The 20,234-nt window shown below is 38.3% G+C and overlaps 1 protein-coding gene and 1 non-coding gene across 2 annotated transcripts in view; both read right to left on the reverse strand.

Moving 5' to 3' along the window:
• Positions 1-20,234, reverse strand: part of NR3C2 (nuclear receptor subfamily 3 group C member 2) — a 494,406-nt gene that overhangs the window by 165,693 nt on the left and 308,479 nt on the right. The gene's annotated exons all lie outside the window — the stretch shown is intronic.
• TRNAK-UUU lies at positions 697-769 on the reverse strand. Its single transcript has one exon. It is a non-coding gene; the product is annotated as a tRNA-Lys (tRNA).

Raw genomic sequence — 20,234 nt, forward strand, 5'->3', positions numbered from 1 at the left:
AGATGGACTGACATGGTGGCTGCAATGATGGGCTCAAGTATAGCAGGGATTGTGGGGCTGGCGCAGGATCGGGCAGTGTTTTGTTCTGCTGTGCATGGGGTCACTATGAATCGGAAACAACTCAACGGCACTTAACAACAACAACAACAACAGGCTCAACTGGCACAATATGATACATAAAAACTCTGTTCCATACCTACTCTGGTGAGTAGCGACTGGGGTCTTAAAAGCTTTTGAATGGCCATCTAAGATACAGCTAATGGTCTTCTCTCATCTAAAGCAAAGAAGAGTGAAGAAAACGAAGGGCATTTGGAAACAATCAGCCCTAGGATATGATGGACCTCGAGATCAGAAGAACCATATGGTGCCTGGCTACCAATGTGAACCACTTGGGAATGGATCAAAACTGGAGAACCTGGATAGAATGGGAAGAAAAACATAGAACAAAATTCAAAAACACAATAATGACCAGAATCACTGGTCAGATAGAGTATGGTTGTTGTTGTTGTTGTTATGTGCCATTAAGTCAGCCCTGACTCATAGAGACCCCTCCTTGGGTTTCCGAGGCAGTATCACTACAGAAGTAGGACTGCCCAACCTTCCTTCCGATGAGTGGCTGGTGGGTTTGAACCGCCAGCCTTCTGGTTAGCAGTCAAGTGCCTTAGCCACTATGCTACCAGAGCTCCCAATGACATCTGCCCAAACAGGGACTTGAACCCTGGACCCTCAGATTAAAAGTCTGATGCTCTACCAACTGAGCTATCCGGGCTCTATGGTAGGACCCCCAAAACTATGGCCCTGGGATACACTTTGGGCCTGGGGTAGGACTCACTCCAAGGGACTGGCTTTCAGCTCAACAATAAGAAGATTTACATGCAGAACACCCAACCCAGGGCAATACACCCACCTACTCTATGGAGATACACCCCTTGGAGCAATCAGCCATGGGGCACCAGAGGGGCAGTGTTCACATGAGAAAAAGCTGAACAGACAGCAGTGCATAACTAAGAAGGGCACAGGGATGGGGGGGTCACAGGGAAGAGAGAGGAGGTGAGTGGGTTAGGGCTGGGGATGGTAACTGGGGAGTGAAACCAAATGTGCACGGACTATTGAATGTAAAACAAATTCTGCTCTGTAAATCTGTATCCAAAGCACAATAAAAAAATAAAAAATACTTTTTAAAGAAAAATAAGATTGTCTATATATGTATATACATATCTATGAAGTCATATTTGAAATAACTGCAACAGTGTTGAAAACTAAACAGCGATCATACTTGAATCTCAAAGCTATGCTCTAAAAAAATTAAGATCTAGGCTTTTTCATGAGCTTTACCAATTAAGATAATAAAACGCAGTTATGGAAGTTTCGTTCACCTCTTTTTCTCTGCTTTCTGTAGTCCTAGAAGTTTTTAAGGTTGCTAGATGATTTGCTTATGTATTATTCTTATGTTGCAATTATGAAATTGATAAAAAGTGTGAGAAAAGAGGCTAGAAGTAACAGTGTAAGTAAGCCAAAGAATAATTAGAGGAGGCTATTTACTTGCTAAGCTATGATTTAGCTGGAAGAATATTAAGAAAAGAGGTACTCTGTGGTTAACACCTTAGATCAAGTTACATGAAATAATGTGCTTGTATGAAGCAGGATGGAGATAAACAAAATACAGCTTGTAGGCCAAAAATAGCCTAGTTTTTCCCAGCTCTGCATTCCATCTGTCAAAATAAGGTGGATGGCATTCATCAGATACCAGCAATGTGTATACAGTGGGACTGATTCAATCATCTTCTGGTGGACTTAGTTTTATTATATATAATAATAATCAATTATCAATTAATGGCTTTTGTATAAATGTTTATGTAATAGAGGACTTTGGCCATTATCATTGGCCAGTTCTTCTTCCTTTTCTGGAGACTAAGATCAGAATACTTTCACATCCTCTCTGTACATGTCTGATGTCTTTATTAAACCTTGGCTTTCCATTAAACCATCCCTGACTTTAGACAGAAATATCCCTTTTTTTCTAAAACATCAAAATACTTTTATTTGGACCTCAGAGACCCAGCTAGCCCTGGCTGAGCACTATTATGAACTGAGCCACATAGCACAGCATTATCTTAACAAGCTTTGCAAGAACACCATACACTATTATAATTATTCTCATATCATATTGTTCTTATGGCTCTGGCAAGTTCTCACTAGCAATTATCACTCTTTTCCTCATGTGAAAGTTGGGTGTTTGAATGTCGTCTCTTCTTATCTACAGCAGAATACCTTCACAGAAAGCCTCATGTATTATATATCAGTAGAATGCCACAGTTCCTAGGACATACTCAATAAACACGGCTCAGACAGTTACATGCTCATTCTTGAAAGTCAGGGCTGAAGTAACCCTAGCAGAGCGCAGGCCTCTTGGTGCAACAGACCAGTGCCTGGGGCAGAATTCTGTGCTTGTCCCTTCTCAGCTGATGCCACTAACCCTATGCTGGGAACTGGGAGCTGACTCCCAAACCCCTCAATGCCCAGGAGAGCAGAGTAATATGAGTTACCCTTTAAAACCTTGCGCCAGAGGAGTTCTTAGTTATTATATACCATGTAAGGCAAATATTGGTAGCAGAGTGGCTAAGGCACTTGACTGCTAACCAGAAGGCTGGCGGTTCAAACCCACCAGCCACTCCTCAGAAGGAAGGTTGGGCAATCTATTTCCGTAGTGATACTGCCTCGGAAACCCAAGGAGGGGTCGCTATGAGTCGGGTCCGACTCGACGGCACATAACAACAACAACAACACAAGGCAAATATATACAGGTGTCCCAAGAAAACATCTGAATATTAATGCAAAGTTCATTGGGATGAAATGAAGATCTAAAAGGGATGCATATTTTGGAGCTAATTTTAGTGATCAGCAATAGGCAAAGGAGAACAATCGATTCTCATTTAATCAAAGGTTAATCTCATGATACATTTTGTGCTAAGAAAATGTTTTCTAACGGCATGTTTTTAGCACTTCCTCCTTTAAGAAATATCTACTCTTTAAAAGCCATTGTGTTTATTGAGGAGACACAGATGCATAAGAACTCCTTACAACTACCTAGGTACTATAAAACGAACTAAGTGCTATAATAAAGGTATTAAAATCTGTTATGAGGTCTCAGAGGAGGAAGAAATTAATGAGGGAAGGAAGGGAGGACAGAGACTAGTGATATAAGAAGTTTCACAAAGAGGTCATCTTTCATCTGGACCTTGAGGGATAATTGTAATTTGTCCAACCTGAGATGGGAAAGAAAAGGACACTGATGCTTTCTCTCAGGCAAGAGCATCCTTCCTTAGGCGGGGTCATGGTTGCCTCAACAGGGCCCCACAGCATACACACACAGTGCCTTCTACATAGACTTAGAACAAATTGGCCAAATAGGTATACAGTAAAATTCACTGAAGTCATGAAAGTAGTTTCAGTATCAGTGTAACAAAAAATATTTTTAAAAATCTCAGCAGAATAATCTTATTGTTGAATGCCAGGAAAAGTACAAATCACTAGAAATGGGCTAAAAATCCAAGGACTATCAAACAAAAGTGGTGAAACGGACCTCTGGTACTGATGGAATGCTTATGCGGGTGTAGAGTGACATGATAACTTACTAAGGAATCAGTTTTCCACTTTAATATTTATAGTATTCTGAACAGCATATATTTATCCCATATGAAATTAAAGCTAATCATTATTATTCAGCAGTTCCAAAGGATATGGTCTTTCACATGTACTCAACCTCTAAGTCAATACAATCTAATAGTTTAAGAAGACATTACATTTCAGACAGCCATTCTGCCTAAAAACTCTCTAAATTATTTAAATTGAATTCTGATTAAAGTTAAAATAAAATCTTCTCCAATAGGGCATGCAAGGTTCCTAGAACTTTTGCAAATGAGATCTCTGTAATCCGATTCTGGTTCATCCAGTAAAGCCATATAATGAATATGCCATGAAGCTTCAGTCACTGTCTCCAGAACACTTTTCAACTTCCATAGCCCCTTGTTCTTGAACTCTAAAAACCCAGGGGGAAAATGGTACAAATGATTCTCCTTGAAGTTTGAATACTAGGTACTGTCTTAAATTACTGAATGTTGTTGTGGCTGGTGGGTTTGAACCGCTAGCCTTCTGGTTAGCAGTCAAGTGCCTTAGGCACTATGCTACCAGAGCTCCCAAATTATTGAATAGAAAGGTTTATTATTACTATTATTATTATTATATAGAAGAAAACAGAGTTTTTCCTTAGTTGTTTTGAATTTCTTTGAAAATCACTTAATTTTAGAGTTGGAAGAAAACAGTTAATTCCAACCTAAGATTGACAAAGGTCACAAAGGTAATGGAGATGGTTTGTTAGGAGATAAGTTAGGAGATGGGTTTGTAATTGGACTCACTTAATAGCTGTGTGACTTGGAGAAAAGATTTTTTTTTTTTTTAAATTGATCAGTTTCTTCATCTGTATAATTTGAAAAAGTATAATTTACTGTGCTAGATTTTTACAAAGGATAAAAACAAAAAACACATGTTTAAGGTGCCAAGTATACTTGTTGGCAGGATAGGTACCCAAGCAACTTAGCTATTAATATTAATTATAAAATTGGGCCTTGGACCAAGCAAGATCTCCTGATTGCCAGTCTACCATATTGCCTGGGCTGTTTGTATTTAGTTTTGTTTTTGAGAAGTGCTCCCCCTCCCCTCCAAAAAAACCACTGTGGAAAACTACAGAGTAATATAACAACCACATACCCACTTTCCATAATTTTTTTTTTTTTTTTCTTTCAATCCTAAATGTCAAGACAAAACAAAACGAAAGGATTTTCCAAATTGTAGCCTAGGTCAAAAGGAATACATTTAGCACTTCAGATGGACAAATGAAAATTGCCACTAACCAAGAAACTGGGGAACCGAGGACTCTACTTCTGAGGAATTACCTGAGTCACATCTAGAAAAGGCAAGGTCCGGCAAATTGCAACGCGGCTGGGGCCATGAGATAATGAAATGAGTGAGGCAGCAGGAGATTGCACGCCCTGGCTCAAGAAAAGAGCAGCTGCTACAGCTGCTACTCAGGGCTTGCCAACTGCTGGCCGGTGGGAATGCAGGCGCGGTCCTGCCAGATCTTCCACTGCTTTGAGAGAGTTGGGCGTCCAGATTTTATATGAAATCTCCTGATTTTTAAACGTTGGCAACTAATTCAAAATTTTTTAAAAGTGCAGGCTAAACAAACACCTCTGCAGGCTGGGTTTTGATCTGGGGAAATCCACTTAAGACCCCTATTAGGACTAGAACACCTCAGGGCTGGGGCCTGAGAATGCATGCAACCTCAACAACTGGTTGGGGTTTTGGGGTGAGGAGCAAGCGCATTCTCCACTGACGCGCTGCTCCTGGCCTTCTATGTCCATCTGTATTCGGGATTCTTATTTCAAAGTGTAGGAATTTAAAACAAATCCTGTTTGGGGTTTGTTTTTTTTCTATTAGACATTAGGACAGATAATACAAGCCCTATTTAGGGTATCATAAGGGACGATGTAAAGCACAGACAAGTCTCTGAATGGTGTTACCCTTATGTCCTTGGGATTCAGTGGCATATGCCTCCAGTGTTTCATAGAGTATCAGGAAAAAACATTCAAATCGACTCTCAGTCCTCTGGAAAACCATTCCAGTTCACTAAGCTGCAAATGTTATTAAATGCCCTTGAGGAGTTTATCCACGAAATGCTGTATACTGGTGGTGGCTGCTCAGCAAACTTACAGGAGCTGATCTGGGCCTTCCTTGTGAGGAAACAAGTGCTACAGATGAACAATAGAGACAAGGTAGTGGTAACTTATTAACGTGCATCACGGCAACACCACACAGGACTAAAGACGTACTTGTAACATCAGAATTAAAACAGCTTTTGAACTGTTGCTTCCTTCCACATACCTTGGCAAGTGACACTAGGCATCAAAATAGGACAACATCAAAGCAAAAAGGCTTCCTTAGTCTTCTGGTCCATTTGAGATGGGGACTAATTAACATGCCAGGCTCTGATCACTGTAAGAATCTAGAACACAGCTCAACAAACTTTGTGTAAAAGGGTCAAATTATAAATATTTTAGACTTTATGAAATATCCAGTTTGGTTACAAAAACTCAACTACATAGCCACGTTGTTGTTGTTGTTGTTGTTATGTGCCGTCAAGTCGGACCTGACTCATAGTGACCCCTCCTTAGGTTGCTGAGGCAGTATCACTACAGAAGTAGATTGCCCAACCTTCCTTCCGAGGAGTGGCTGGTGGGTTTGAACTGCCAGCCTTCTGGTTAGCAGTCAACTGCCTTCAGCACTACGCCACCAGAGCTCCCCTACATAGCCATATATAATACATAAATGAATGAGCATGCTGTGTTCCAATAAAAATTTATGGGTACTGAAATTGGAATTATATGTGTATTTCACGTATCACAAAATAATTACTTTTGATTTATTTTTCAAGCATTCTAGCCCATAGGTAAAACAAAAACAGAGCAGGCCAGATTTGGCCGTTGGTCTACAGCAATGTCCAACCAAGAGCAAACAGTATTTCCTGGTTAGTTACCATAAATCAAGACTGTTTTAAGCACTTTATGTCATTTAATTATGACAACAGCCCTATGAGATATTCTAACCACCTCTATTTTATATGTGAGACCACTGAAGCTTGGAGTGGTCAACTAAATTGCCTAAGTCTATATAGCCAGTAAGTGAAGCAGCCAAGATATGAACTCAAACAGACGGGTCCTGGACCCATGCTACATGCTGAGGGCCACATATGCACATAATAGTTCTCAATCTTGGCTGGGCATTGGAACCTGACTGGAGACATCAAAATACAGAAACTAGGTACTCCCAATTTACTAAATCAAAGTGAATGGGCATGGGATGCAAGAATCTCTATGTAAAAAACAAAAAAACACAAGTCTTTCTGGAGTATGACTGGGACTTACTATAGGTGTAGATGTTTGCTTTGTAGTATGAAATTGTGTTGGATATGGTCCTAATGCATAAAGAACCCATATATCTTGAATGCACAACACCCTGCTATTTGGATCTGATACTTACTTCATGTACACAACCATAGGCAACTTCTTTAAAGGGATCAAGTTACAGTCAGGCCCACAAAAAAGACCAACATGATGGCCAGAGAGAGTCTTGTTACCAAAGCCATATTTGTTGATACCCTCTGATGTAGAGCTTGGGATAGGCCAAAGCTGAGTTAAAACTAGATGCCTAACCCACGTTAACAGCAACAAGTGGCAAGATAACTAGAAAAGGCAATACAAATCATGAAAGAACTTTATATAATTCATTTAAACAGAATTCGCATAAACAACCTGATTTGTGGCAAAGTATCTATTTGCATACCTACAATGGGTTCCCAGTGGTCAGAATTCCCCTTACAGCTTTAGGGCATGATCTCCCTTGCTAGATTTAACCCAATGGAAACCACAGAAGAAGGCCAACTTGCCTAAAGAATATACTTCTACCTCAGGATCCAAGTACAAGATGTAATATGGACATGTATGGGAAAATCTCTCATGACCCACAGAGCACAGCCTGGAACGTTACACCTCGATTTCTAACCTGGGTACAGAGCCAGTTGTGACTCTTTGAATAGTTCATTGTAACATTCCTCAGTCAGCAAAGATGTCCATTAGTACAACAGACCACTTGAGCTCACTTGAATCCCATGACTACCTTAGTTAAGTTTTCCCAGACCAGATCCACTCTGTGACAGATGGTACCCTACCAATGGATCCTGTTTCCTTCCTTTTTTTTTTTTTTTTTTTTTTTGATGTCTAATGCTTGCCTCTCTCTGCTGACACTAGTCAATCTTTCTCATCACCTACTTACACGCTGTTGATGCATAAATGGACCCAGGGCTCTGAGACCCAGAATAGTCTAAAGTTTCCCAGTTCCTAGGTAGGCTTGACTGCTTGTTGCAAATCAAGTACTTAAGATGCCTAGAGCTATCAACAGTGAACGACTGCATGGAAAATAACTATATATCCAAACAGCAGACAGAATCTAAGTGTAATGGACTGAGGCCCTCATAATGATCATCTGTAGCCACTAGCAAGGAACTTCAACAATGGCACCTTTGAATATAAAAGACAATGCAATTCTCTTAAAACCAGGACAAATCTACTACAGCTACATGCCTTTACTTGCTGGAAGGTTAACTCAATTAGATAAATAGCTTTGTTGTCTTGTTTTAATTTTCTAAGGGGTACCAAATAACTTTAACTTTAGTGGTACAGAGGAAAACATTTCCAACGTTTGATCTTAAGTTTTTAAAACACTAGAAACCCAGTGTCTGGAGTGTGTTAAAGCTGTATATTTGCTATAAGCTTAAGTACAAAAACAAGGACAAATATAATAGCTACAATTAATAGCTGTAGCACTAATGAGAGAAAATGGAAATAAGGCAAGATTTTAGTGATGAGATTGCATGAACACCATTAGCAATACCAGAAAAAAAACAGTGGCAAAAACAAAATGATACTTTTAACAATGTGGTCCAAAGAGACTGCTCAAGTAAAAAACAATGTGTTACAGTTGAATAGTCCATCATACTAATGATGCATGATTATCCAGAATCACATGAAATGTTACTTCTCTAAGGGACCTAAAAGACTGCAAGATCTAACCACATATTCTCTCATGTCTTTGTTTTGTTATGTGCTGTCCAGTCACACCTGACGCATAGCGAACCCTCCTTGGGTTTCTGAGGCAGAATCACTATGAAAGTAAATTGCCCAACCTTCCTTCTGAGGAATAGCTGGTGGGTTTGAACTGCCAGCCTTCTGATTAGTAGTCAAGTGTCTTAGGCACTGTGCTACCAGAGCTCCTATATTCTCTCATAGGTAACAAGAATTCAATATACACCTGGGTGGTTTTAATGATTAGGTTAATGTTTTGATGTATTTTCTTTGTCTTATTTTTCAAGTGTACAATTTTTTAAGAAGAAAATTTATGCTTTATTCTCACATGAATTAAGTGTACAATGATTATAAGTTAATTTATAGAGTTGTACAACCATCACTACAATCCTGTTTTAGAACATTTCTATTATCTCAAAAAGAACCTCATGCCCATTGATAGTAAACCTCCGTCTCCCCCCTCCAACAACCAATCTGCTTTCTCTCTCTTCAGATTTGCTTTTTTAGACATTTAATATAAATGGAGTAATATAATACAGTCTTTTGCACTTAACATAATGTTTTTTGAGGTTTTCCATTTTGCAGCATACATCAGTACTTCATTCCTTTTCATTGTTGAATCATATTCTAATATGTGGGTATACTACATTGTTTCCTCTTCATCAAATGATGGACATTTGGATTGTTTCTACCTTTTTGTTATTATGAATAACATTGCTATAAACATTTGCATGTATTTTCATTTCACTGGAGTGGAATTACTGGCTGCTAGGGGCACAATGGCATAGTGGCTAAGACACTTGCCTGCTAACCAGACGGCTGGCGGTTCAAACCCACCTGCCACTCCTCGGAAGGAAGGTTGGGCAATCCTACTTCCGTAGTGATACTGCCTCGGAAACCCAAGGAGGGGTCGCTATGAGTCGGGGCCAACTCGACGGCACATAACAACAACAACAACAGGGGCACAATGGTTAAGTACTCAGCTGCTAATCTAATGGCTGGTGATTCAAACTAATTAGCTGCTCCCTGGGAGAAAAGGCCCCAGCAATCATGTCCCTTAAAGATTACAGCTTAGGAAACCCAATGTGTCATTTCCACTCTGTCCTATACCATCTCTATGAGTTGGAATCAACTCAATGTGTGTACAACAACAACATGGTAAAGTTAAAACCAAATGGGTTGTTGTGAGTAGGAATCAATGCAACAGCTATGTGTTTGTGGGATTTTTCTTGGTTACAGTAATGTTGGAATCCTTGAGTGGTGCAAATATTTCCATGCTGGACTATTAACCAAAGGCAGTCAAGCTCGAATACACCCAGAGGCACCTTGAAAGAAACGTCTGGTGATCTAATTCTTAAACATCATGGCCACTGAAAACCCTAGGAAACAGTCCTATTCTGCAACATACAGGGTCGTATAAGGTGGAATTGACTTGATGGCAACTGGATTTTTATTTTTCTTTATGGTGAGATTGGGTTTAATTTTCAAAGAAACTGACAAAATGTTTTTTGAACAGCTGACATAGTATAAAGTATTCCATACTGTTCTATGTTCCCACCAGCAGTGAACGAAGGTCCTACTTTTTCCACATACTTGCTACCACTTGCTACTGCCTGACATTGTTTATTTTAGCCATCCTAAAGTGTATGATCCACCATTGTGTTCACTGTACTGTGGTGGCTTGCATATTGTTATGATCCTGGGAGCTAATGGCCCTAGTATTTCAAATACCAGCAGGGTTACTGATGGAGCTTCCAGACTAAGGTAGACTAGGAAGAAAAGTCAGGTGATATACTTCTAAAAAAATGAAAACACATTATGGATAACAGTGGAACATTGCCTGACACTTCCAGAAGATGAATGTCTCAGGTTTGAAAATGCTCAAAATACTACTGAGGAAAGGGTGCCCCCTCAAAGTAGACCTTAATGTTGTGGAAGGAATAAAGTTTGCAGGACTTTCAATTGCTGATGTGGCATGACTCAAGATGGGGAATAAAACAGCTACAAATATCCATTAATAATTGGAACATGGAATACACAGAACATCAATCTAGGAAAACAGGAAGTCATCAAAATGAAATAGAAAACATAAAGATCATTATCATAGGCATTAGTGAGTTGAAATGGACTAAACAAAAACCAAACCAAACTCACTGCCATCTAGTCAGATCCAACTCACAGTGACCCCTCTTTGGGTTTCCGAGGTGTTATCACTATGGAAGTAGATTGCCCAATCTTCCTTCTGAGGAGTGGCTGGTGGGTGTGAACTGCCAGCCTTCTGGTTAGCAGTCAAATGCTTTAGGTACTACACTACAAGAGGACAGGTGAAATGGGCTGGTATTGGCCATTTTGAATCAGACAATCATATGGTCTACTTTGCCAAGAATGACAAACTGAGGAGGAATGGTGTCACATACATCATTAAAAAGAACATTTCAAGACCTATTCTGAAGTCCAATGCTATCAGTGATAGGATAGTATCCATAGGCTTATAAAGAACAGTTCATACTATTATTCAAAGTTACTTATCAACCACTAATGTCAAAGATGAAGAAATTGAAAATTTTTAAAATCTTTGCAGTCTGAAATTGATCAAACATGCAATCAAGATGCATTGATAATTACTGGTGATTGAAAGGTGAAAGATGGAAACAAAGAAGAATGATCAGTGTTAGAGAATATATACTTGGTGACAGAAACTACACTGGCAATCACATGATAGAATTTTGGAAGATCAATGAAGTATTCATTTCAAATACCTTTTTCAACAACATAAATGGTGACTATACCTGGTGACTACACACGTGGACTTTGACAGATGGAATACACAACAATCAAACAGACTTAATCTACGGAAAGAGATGACCAAGCAGCTTAGTATCATCAGAATAAGGCAAGGGGCCAACTATGGAACAGATGATCAATTGCTTGTATGCAAGTTCAAATTGAAGCTGAAGAAAATGAAAATAAGTCCTGAAGTGCCCAAGTATGACATTGAATATACCCAATGTAAACTTATAGATCATCTAAAGAATAGTTTTGACGTATTGAACACTTGTGACTGAAGATCAGATGAGTTGTGGGATGACATCAAAAGCACTATACATGAAGAAAGCAAAAGATCATTAAAAAAGACAGGAAAGAAAGATCAAAATGGAAGTCAGAAAAGAATCTGAAACTTGCTCTTGAACAGAGAGTAGCTGAAGCAAATGGGAGAAATGATGAAGTAAAAGAGCTGAACAGAAGAGTTCAAAGGGAGGCTCAACAAGACACAGTGAAGTTTTATAATAAAATTGGCAAAGACCTGGAATTACAAAACCACAAGAGAAGAACATGCTTGGCATTTCTCAAGCTGATACAACTCAAGGAAAAAAATTTCACCCTGGAATTGCACTATTGAAGGATACTATGGGCAAAATATTGAACAATACTAGAAGCATCAAAAGAACATAGAATGAATACACAGAGTCACTGTACCAAAAAGAATTGGTCAACATTTAACCATTTCAGGAGGTAGCATATGATCAGCAACAAATGATACAGAAGGAAGGAGTCCAAGCTACACTGAAGGAACTGGTACAAAACAAAGCTGCAGAAAATGACTGAATACATATTGAGGTATTTCAACAGACAGATGTAATGTTAGAAGTGCTCACTCTTCTATGCCAATAAATTTAGAAGACTGCAACTGGCCAATTGGCCAGAGGAGATCCACATTTCTGACCATTCCAAAGAAGATGATCCAACAGAATGTGGTAATTATTGAATAATATCATCAACATCACAGGCAAGTAAAATTTTGCTAAAGATAATTCAAAAACAGTTACAGTGATACATCAACAGGGAACTGCTGGAAATTCGAGCAGGATTCAAAAGAGGACATGTAATGAGGAATGTCATTTATGATGTCAAAAAGATCCTGGCTGAAAGCAGAGAATACCAGAAAGAAGTTTACCTATGTTTTATTGACTATTCAAAGGTATTGGACTTTGAGGATCATTAAAAAAAAAAAAAAATTATAGATAACATTGCAAAGAATGGGAATTCTAGAACACATAATTGTGCTCATGAGGAACCTGTACATAGACCAAGAGGCAGCTGTTCTAATAGAACAAGAGGATAGTGAGTAGTTTATAATCAGGACAGGTTAGTGTATCAGGGTTAGATTTTTTTTCATCATACTTACTCAATCTGTATGCTTAAGCAAATAATCTGAGAAGCTAGACTATATGAAGAAGAATGAAGCATCAGGATTGGAGGAATACTCATTAACAATCTGCAATATGCAGATGACACAACCTTGCTCGCTGAAAGTGAAGAGGACCTGAAACACTTATTGATGAAGATCAAAGATTATCTTCTCAGTATGGATTAAATCTCAACATAAAGAAAATAACAATCCAATAACAGGATCCATAAGCAGCATCTTGATAAACAGAGAAAAGACTGAGCTTGTCAAGGATTTCATTTCACTTGGATCCACAATCAACACTGATGGAAGAAGCATTCAAGAAATCAAAGGACATACTGCATTTAGCAAATATGCTGCAAAAGATCTCTTTAAAGTGTTAAAGGGCAAAGATGTCACTTCGAGTACTAAGATACACTTGACACAAGTCATGGTATTTTTAATTGCCTCATATGCTCACAAAAGGTGGCCACTGAATAAGGAAGATTGAAGAATTGATGCTTTGAATTATTATGTTGGTAAAGAATTCTGAATATACCACAGCCAGCCAGGAGAACAAGCAAATCTCTCTTGGAAGAACTATAGCCAAAACGCACCTAAGAAGTAAGGATGGTGTGACTTTGTCTCACTTACTTCAAACATGTTATCAGGAGAAACCAGTGCCAGGAGAAAGACATCATACTTGATCAAGTAGAGAGTCAGCAAAAAAGAGGAAGTCTCTCACAATATGGATTGACACAGTGGCTGCAACAACGGGCTCAAACAATCATTGTCAGGATGGTGCAGGACTGGGTGGTGTTTTGTTTTGTTGTACAAAGGGTCATTATGAGCCAGAACCGACTTGACGGCACCGAATAACAACAATATGCATGAAGTGGTATCTCACTGTTTTAATTTGTATATCCTTAATGGATAATTTTGTTGAACATATTTTCATGTGCTTACTAGCCTGTGTGTACCTTCTTTGGAGTGTATTATTAAAAACTTTTTCCATTTTTAATAGGACTGTTTATCATTTTATTACTGACTTATTAGAGTTCTTTATATATTCTAGGTAAAATTCCCCAACTAGCATTTTCAACTTTGTCCTGGAACACTACAATTTGAATTAAACTTTCATTTGATAAAAATAGGGATTTTCAAATTATGGTCTAAGATCTCAAGGATCTTAAGGGTCCAGTCAAAACTATTTCACAATGATATTAAGATATTGTTTTCTCTTTTCATTCTCATTCCTTCATTAGTATACAGAGGAGTTTTCCAGAGGCTACATAAAGCATCCACATAATTACATGAAAATGCTCCTAAAATACTCCTTCAGTCTCCAGCTGTATTTGTGTAAAGCCATATTTTCTTCAGATACTTCAACAGAAATAACATGAGAATCCAGCTGTCTTCTGCTGAACCAGGTATTAAAGAGATTTGCAAGAACATAAAACAATGCCAGTCTGAACTTTTGGAAAATAGTCATTTTTCATAAAAATATGTAATTCATGTTAATATTAGTGGATTTTAATATTTTAAAATAAACTCTTAAATATGTTTTAATTTGTAATGTAAAAAGTATCAATAGATATAACTCACATAGACTAAAGATCTTTGAGATCTTCAATAAAATGTTGAGTGTAAAGGAATTCTACAACCAAACCCCTGAGGTAGAAAAATAACATAAGATTAAGAGATAAAGCAATGATTTGTGTCCATAGACACCATCAGAAAACATTTTCTTATGCCAGGGTCAAGGAAACAATGCTTATAATCGGTAGGATACTTCCTCATGGAATTCAGGTAGAGGTGCAACAAACAAGAAAGTGGTACACATTTGTAAGCAGATGTTCAGTGGTCTCATGGGTAGGCTCCTGGTAAACAGTGACAGAGGAGTCTGCTCCTCAGCTGCTCTGGTGTGGAGAGGAAGGGTGTGTGGGGGGAGTACATTTTGTTGATGCAGAAAGATACCCAGAGAGGACTGATTAATCCCAGGTGTTCAACATCTGCTTCTGTAATTTAGATTCTACAAACAGTTTTAAAAGGCTTTGAGGCTTTTGCCATCACATGCTGAGGAAGAAAATGAAGAAGTTAGCAACTGAGAAAACACAACAAGGAGTATCTGAAAGTGGGAACAAATTTCTGATCTTAATGTTGAAAAACCTATTGAACTCTGCATTATGTGGGTCTCAAACAAACTGCTTCCAGGATGGTATGTCCCTTATCACAGCACGCCCCCCCCCCAACAATACTATGCAGTTCGTCTATCTCCTGGTCCATTGTTGTCAGAAGACAAGGGTTGAGGGGTTTGAAAGGGAAATTATAAGTCTTTATTATTACATGAATATACCAATAATTTTAGACAGAGTACACCTGCCCTATCATAGGGTTTTCAAGGCTGTAATCTTTACAGAAATAGACTGCCACATCCTTCTCCTGTGGAGCAGCTGATGGGTCCAAACTACTGACCTTTCAGTTAGCAGTCAAGCACTTAACCACTGTACCATCAGGGCTCTAGATACAGTAGTAGTAGTAGTAGTAGTAGTAGTAGCTGTTGTTGTTGTGTGCCGTCGAGTCGGACCCGACTCATAGCGATGCCTCCTTGGGTTGCCGAGGTGGTTATTACTAAGGAAGTAGATTGCCCCATCTTCCTTCCGAGGAGTGGCTGGTGGGTCTGAAACCAAACTGGTTGCCATCAAGTCAATTCTGACTTATGGTGACCAGTGTATTACATAGCAGAACTTCACTCCATAGAGTTTTCAAGGTTGTGGGCTTTCAGAAGCAGGTCACCAGGCTTTTCTTGTGAGGTGCCTCTGGGTGGGTTTGGACTGTCAACATTTACAGTTACCAGTCAAGCCCTTAACCATTGGTGCCATGGGACTTTAATTGCTTGTCATAGTATTTCACAAAGTACTAGAAAGGAAAAAGCAAGTTGGTGAAAAAAAAAATGGGAAGAGGAAATTATAGAGGTAAATCAACAATCCTCTTCAAAAAGACTGGTGTTTTATCTTTTTTTCTATTCAATCAAAATTAGAAATGAACAAAATCTCTCTAATAATAATAAAATCTAAAGAACAGATAAAATATCTTTCTAACATTGTGAAGCCAGTTTTAGAAAAAATACTAACATCTTAATACTCTAATATGAAATAATAATAGCAACCTAACATAGATTTGTGCTTGTGAATTAAGTGAGTTAACACACATAAAGAGCCATGTCTAAAAATAGTATGCAATCAGTTAAGTGTTAGCATATTGTTAAAATAAAGAATATTCACTGATACTAAGCAGGATTTTTATTTGTTTGTTTAATCTATGGAACACCATGTTGCCTTAAAATTAAATGAAACCTTATTGGAATTAAACATATCTTATGAAGAGTCATAAAATACCATTTGAATGGCTACTTTTCTATTTATTTACAATTATGGGGAATAAGGAGAGCATGAATAATTAAACTTCTCCAATAGATTCCTATTTTTTAGGAGGGAGCTGTGCGCTATGTACTCAAAAGATGGCTGCTGATTTAATAAATTCACCTAAAGCCCTCTTTAACCTATAATATTTGTCTGAAAGAAATTCATCCTAGCTATCCAATGTTATTAAAAGGAAGCTGGCAAAATTTGTATTTTCTCTATGAGCTACTCTGCTCTGGTAAATGTAACAATAATACTGAAATTTTCAAAAGATGATGGCTGAAGGAGAAGCGATATACCTAGCCCCTGATTCATTAAACACTGAATTACTGGAAATTATCGGTACATTTTGTTTTCATTATAAATGGTAGCATTCTGAAAATTAACAAAACATCATAAAAACAACACGATTTAAAAGACAGTTTACACATTCTGCTTGATGGATATTCCTTATTTAATTCAGATAATTTTATAGCTACCATTTGAAATGTTTACTAGGAAGGAGCAGAGAAGGGAAAAGTTTGCCATTTATTTTACTGCAATTCCATTCAACAAGTGTTTACGGATCATGTACTGTATGTCTACCAGCTTCTTAGATCCTATAGGAATACAGGAAGTTTCAGGTATTATTGGCCCTTGGGAACTCGTGGAATCAATTGGATGTGACAATACCTATATACTTAAATGTGTGTGTGCATCAGGGAGGAAGGGAAGGAGGCAGCCATGTGAGCAGGGGTAAAAATGTGAGGTAAAGATAATATATGCAAATGGGTAAAAGGGAACAAAGAACATGAAACAGAACTCTTTAGAAAGAATTTTTGAAAGGAGACAAATTAAATAGCTTGCCATACTCCTTCAGCAACATACAACTATGCATTAAGCTCCAAACATCCCTTATGTCCCCTTCAAATCTCTCCTGTCAAATGCCGTCCTATTTCTCTGATGACATAACTCTTGTTATTCTCCAAGACCCGGCTTAAAACTCATAAAAAATCACTCACTCATAAGGAGCTGTGATGGTGGAATCGTTAAATACTTGGCTGCTAACCATAAAGGTTGGTTGTTCAAACCCAGATGCTTCTCACTCCTTGAGACAAAGATGTGGCATCTGCCTGTGTAAAGATTTATAACCTTGGAAACCCTATGGGGCTGCTCTGCTCTGTCCTATAGTATAGGGTCACTATGAGTCACAATCAACTCGACTTTTTAAGCACTGTTAGTTTTGTTTTCACACGTATGTTTTAATTCTTCAACCAGACCACAAACTGCTCTAGTTCATAGACTGCATATTATACAAACCGTATATTCCCCACCATGTCTAGCAGGCTTTCAATAAATATTTGATAGATGATTACGGTGGAATCCAATTTAATAGCAGACAAAGTCATACTGTTATTGAGCTATGATAAGCTCTTATTAAAGGAAGGCACAAAGACATGAGTATTGAAGAAATACCAGCCAAGTAAAAGTATAGTTAGTTTGGGAATAAAGAAGAGTCTGTCAAGTGAGGAAGAATAAAAATGGAAAAGAAATTGCAAACAAAGAGGAGAGGGAGCAGAGATATTTTGAATGAAGCATTAATAAGACTGGGCGACTGATTTTACATAAAGAATAAAGGTGAGAGATGAATCATAAATGACTTTAAGGTTATAAAACCTAGTGCTTGAAATAATGATACTAATAATGAATAGTAATGTGGATGCTGGAAAGGACTGCCAAGTTTGCAGGGAGGTATGGAAGCTAAATTTTCATCTTTTTAGTTTTCAGACATCTGTAAAATAAATGAATAAAAAGATTTTGAAGGCAAATGAACACAGAATCTGACAGAAAACTGAAGCTGTCGATTTGGGAAACAATCATATACATATGTTGACAGAATATACCAAAGGGATTTAGTGAAAAAAGGGAAAGACCAGATAGTCATGAATCTCAAGTTAGGTTGCAAGAATATGAATCAGATAAAGTATATGCATTCCCAATAGAAGAGGAATTAAGAGAATCCTAACAGAGATAACAAAAGAGCCCTGTTGGCATAGTGGTTAAGCACCCAGCTTCTATGTTAACCAAAAGGTTGGCAATTTGGATCCACTAGCCACTCTGTAAGGAGCTTTGGTGGCACAATGGCTAAGGCATGTGACTGTTCACCAGGAGGATGGTTGTTCAAACCCACCAGTTGCTCCATGGAAGGAAGATGGGGCAAACTACTTCCATAAAGATTTCCTGCCTTGAAAACCCAATGGGGGTTGCTGAGTCAGAACTGACTCTATGGCAGTGGGTCTGGTTTGGGTTTTAGCCACTCTGTGGGTGAAAGATGAGACAGTCTGCTTCTGTAAAGATTTACAACCTTGGAAACCCTATGGGGCAGTGCTACTCTGTCCTATGTTGTTGTTGTTGTTATGTGCCGTCGAGTCGGCCCCGACTCATAGCGACCCCTCCTTGGGTTTCCGAGGCAGTATCACTACGGAAGTAGGATTGCCCAACCTTCCTTCCGAGGAGTGGCTGGTGGCTCTGTCCTATAGGGTCACTATAAGTCCCAGTAAACTCGATGACCATGGGGTGGGAGAATACAGACAACACAGAAGTTCCAACTTACAGGAAGAAGTAGCTTACAGTGTAGTAAATCCAATTAGCTGGATAGTCAAGACTTTTATAATTGAGAAAATGGAACTCTAGTTCAGAGATTTTATGAAACAGTGTAACATATAAATGTCTTAATACAAATAGAATTGATTGTACTGTTATATGAGCTGACACTCAAAACACAGTAATTTTGTCTACTTTGTCTCTTCAGCCCTAACACACAGTAAAGCTCAAAGAAAGTCCTGAACAAAGGTTTGCCAAATAAATGTGAGAAATGTTTCTGTCTACATTAGAAACTGTAGGTAGCATTACATCGTAAATTACAGAAACAAGGAAAATGAGACTCTCTCTACAGCAAATGAGGTATTCATATTCTAGAGTTGGAGAACACTGGAAACATTTTCACTTTTTTTGTATTTCAAGAGAGTCAAACCTCCAAAAGATAGTGTGGCATGTGGGAAAATATTTGGACTGTTTGTTGAGTGGAACAATGGGGATTAGAATCCCAGCTCTGCCATTTATTTTAAAGCTATGAGGCCTTCTGGAAATATCAATTTCAATTTCCTCATTTAAAAAAATGGGAATAATGGTATCTAACCTATAGGCTTGTTAGGAGGAGTAAAAGAGGGATTACATGTGACAGGGCCTACTTAAAAAAGGACATTCATAAATGTTAGTTTATTTTTTGTCTTTTTTAGGAAAACTTTCTTCAGAAATAAACTCTTAAAGATTTGAGATTTCTGTATCTCATTTTCATTTTAATCAATTATTTCCTCTTTCTGTCGAAGTAAGAAGACACAGCTGATGAACAAAGAAGCACTTATTACTCAGAATTAAGTATTAAGAAATTATAACCTAAGTAAGGATGTCATGTATAGAACTGGAACCATAAATCTTTATTGCGGCAGACTAGAAGCTATGAAGATGTCATGGAAACACCTGCTATTTTTCTCTCTTTTCTGAAATCCCCTTCATCTAAAATCAATTATCCAGTTGCCATGGAGTCTATTTGACTCATGGTGACCCCATGTGTGTCAGAGTAGAACACTGTGCCCCATAGGGTTTTCTATAGTTGATTTTTTGGAAATAGATTGTCAGGTCTTTCTTCCAAGGCACCTCTGGGTCAACTCATACCTCCAACCTTTTGGTTAGCAGCTGAGTTCGCCAACCATTTGCATCACCCAGGTACTCCTCTTCTGGTCCACAGTTGCTAAAATACAAAACTAGAACTCAGTCTTCCCTTCCCCCATCCCAGCTGACAAGGGTTTCTAGAGAAGTTTGTCATCAATCCATAGGGTTCTGGGTAGACTACAGGATAGATACACAGGCTTGACAATATGACAGGATCTTTCTGCTGAATGACAGATA

This window comes from Orycteropus afer, unplaced genomic scaffold (genome assembly GCF_000298275.1).
Source record: "Orycteropus afer afer isolate SDZICR_OR568_19922 unplaced genomic scaffold, OryAfe1.0 scaffold00415, whole genome shotgun sequence".
Lineage (NCBI taxonomy): Eukaryota > Metazoa > Chordata > Mammalia > Tubulidentata > Orycteropodidae > Orycteropus > Orycteropus afer.